The 3233-nt window shown below is 38.7% G+C and overlaps 2 pseudogenes; one reads left to right on the top strand and one right to left on the bottom strand.

Annotated features, from left to right (window-relative positions):
* Positions 1-238: 238 nt before the first annotated feature.
* Positions 239-357, bottom strand: LOC148518432 (5S ribosomal RNA; annotated as a pseudogene).
* A 2310-nt stretch (positions 358-2667) lies between these two features.
* LOC148518431 (5S ribosomal RNA) lies at positions 2668-2786 on the top strand (annotated as a pseudogene).
* Positions 2787-3233: the final 447 nt, after the last annotated feature.

The following is a 3233-nucleotide window of genomic DNA, read 5'->3' as shown; positions in this document are numbered from 1 at the left end:
TCATTCTTTTACTCTTTTTCTTGAAGGGGAGGTTCCAAAGACTCTGAGGATTTCTTGAATAATCATATAAGTCAAACCCAAGATCCACCTCTTTCCATTCAATTGGGTAGTTAGAATTGTAAAGTTCTGATATCATTATTCACTCCTTGGCCTTAAGGCTTGCAATTGTGAATATGCTATAATTCCCTTTTTAGGCATTATCATTCTCTAGCCTGGTTATATTCCAAATCGCCGGCTGAATTTGCAGCACCAGGTATTCTCAAGGGGTTACCTTCCTTGGTACTAACCTGGCCCAATCATGCTTTGCTTCCAAGATCGGACGAGATTGGGCTCACACATGATGGTATGGCAGCAAATACATATTTCGATGGTCCATAATGCCAGATATTCTACCAAACCTGGACTTCCCTCAGAAGATGAACCTTCAGGGTACTACTCAGGCCCCTCCATAACCTGGGGGTATATTGGTAGATAGGAATGGAGCATATCACAAGAAAGGAGCAATTTCGTAGTATTCATTGAAGCCTTTAGGTGCCAGTGTGTCCAGTTCAAACAGCCAGAACATCTCTCTTCTTGATAGCAGATTGCCCAAATCCCCACCTCTTTCTCCCAGAGTAACGTGTTCTATTGCCTTGAAGGTGATATCTTCGGGATCCGAATTATGTTTTATTGAGAAGTGTTTGGAGACTGCATGTCCTTCAACTCTGTTTCTAATGTTCCTAATGTGCTCCTGAATTCTGATTTTTAGTGGTCTCTTGGTTTTTCCTATGTACTTGAGTCCACATGTGCACTCTAACAGGTATATCACTGATGTGGAGTTACAGTTCATAAAATTCTTTATAGTGTATTCCTTAGATCCGTCCGAATTCGTGAATGTTTTTCTCTTGGGGTGAAGAAATTTGCAAATATTGCAATGTCCGCATTTATAGCTTCCATTGCACTTCAAAGTGTTCATAGTTGGTCTTTCATTTCCTTTATCCCTCAGCATACTCGGTGCCAGTAAATCTTTTAAGTTCCTTGATTTTCTATATATAATCTGTGGTTTTGTTGGTAGGATCTTTTGGAGTAAAGGATCCATCAGAAGGATATTCCAGTTTTTGTTAAGAGATTTTTTAATATGATTCTCGTGTCCATTATATGTTGTAATAAATGGTACCATTTCTTCTTTTTGTGGTTTCTCCGTCTAATGGTGCATACACACGATCAGATTTTTCCTTCAGATATGAACGATAACGATTTAAAAATCGTTCAGTCGTTCATATCTGAAGGAAAATCGTTCATATCTGACATGCCTGAACGACGGACGATCAACGATGCGCGTTCCCGTTTGTCAGATAACGATATCTGACATCTGATGGGTTTGCAGTCAGACTTGGACGATTCCATTCATTTTAATGCAGTTAAAAATCGTTCAATCGTTCAAATCGCTCAAATCGTTCAAAACTTTGGTAAAATCGTTCAAATCGTTCAAATCGTTTAATCGTTCAATCATTCATCTGACAAATCTGACAAGTCTGACAAATCTGACCGTGTGTATGCACCATTATATTGTAGTAGATTATTTCTCTGTAGGTTTTTCGTTTTCTGCATAGCTGTATTGATGATTGCTTCCGGATACTCTTTTTCTCTAAACCTGGTTGCATAAATATCAAGTTGTTCATTACAGACGTTAGCAAAGGCATGGTGGGACATTAGGGGACTGGAACACTATTTATCTGTTAACAGAATCCCAAGAGATCTAAGACTTATTAAGAATCCAACTTTTGGACTGGATAATTCAGATTTTAAAAAAAAATGGGATGACATTTTACACAAATGCTCATTAGAGCTTATAAAACTAATAATTGAGGAAAAAAAGGCAGTACTCTCAAATTTAGAGAAGGAAATCATTAGAATGGAACCCCAGATGGAAGAACACAAAGAAAAAGAGGAATTCAAAGAAAATGAAAAAGTACTACTTAGAAAGGTGGAGAGAGTAGAAGAATCAGTCATGAAGAGCAAAGAAAAGAAGTTTATTAGAGATAAGAAGGACTACGAGTTGAATAAAGTTAAGAATTGGACGAGATTCCAGAAAAAAGAGAGAACCAACACCAGATATGAGTCTGGAGAAGGACTCAGTTTGCAAATTTCTTCACCCCAAGAGAAAAACATTCACGAATTCGGACGGATCTAAGGAATACACTATAAAGAATTTTATGAACTGTAACTCCACATCAGTGATATACCTGTTAGAGTGCACATGTGGACTCAAGTACATAGGAAAAACCAAGAGACCACTAAAAATCAGAATTCAGGAGCACATTAGGAACATTAGAAACAGAGTTGAAGGACATGCAGTCTCCAAACACTTCTCAATAAAATATAATTCGGATCCCGAAGATATCACCTTCAAGGCAATAGAACACGTTACTCTGGGAGAAAGAGGTGGGGATTTGGGCAATCTGCTATCAAGAAGAGAGATGTTCTGGCTGTTTGAACTGGACACACTGGCACCTAAAGGCTTCAATAAATACTACGAAATTGCTCCTTTCTTGTGATATGCTCCATTCCTATCTACCAATATACCCCCAGGTTATGGAGGGGCCTGAGTAGTACCCTGAAGGTTCATCTTCTGAGGGAAGTCCAGGTTTGGTAGAATATCTGGCATTATGGACCATCGAAATATGTATTTGCTGCCATACCATCATGTGTGAGCCCAATCTCGTCCGATCTTGGAAGCTAAGCATGATTGGGCCAGGTTAGTACCAAGGAAGGTAACCCCTTGAGAATACCTGGTGCTGCAAATTCAGCCGGCGGTTTGGAATATAACCAGGCTAGAGAATGATAATGCCTAAAAAGGGAATTATAGCATATTCACAATTGCAAGCCTTAAGGCCAAGGAGTGAATAATGATATCAGAACTTTACAATTCTAACTACCCAATTGAATGGAAAGAGGTGGATCTTGGGTTTGACTTATATGATTATCCAAGAAATCCTCAGAGTCTTTGGAACCTCCCCTTCAAGAAAAAGAGTAAAAGAATGATCCCCATACTTCAAGTACATCTTAAAACCGATTGTAACTATCTAACTGGATGAAAAGAGGTCGTTTGTCTGAGTCGGACCAATATGAAAATCCAAGAAATTTTCAGAGTCTTTGGAACCTCTTCTTCAAGGAAAAGAGTGAAAGAATGATCCCCATACCTTAAGAACATTTCACAACTTATTATATCCCTGAATTTCTGCTCCTCTTGG

Source organism: Taudactylus pleione, unplaced genomic scaffold (genome assembly GCF_031769625.1).
Source record: "Taudactylus pleione unplaced genomic scaffold, aTauple2 ptg000201l, whole genome shotgun sequence".
NCBI lineage: Eukaryota > Metazoa > Chordata > Amphibia > Anura > Myobatrachidae > Taudactylus > Taudactylus pleione.
Note: the sequence above shows the minus strand (reverse complement) of the source record. Positions and strands in the feature narration are given on the sequence as shown.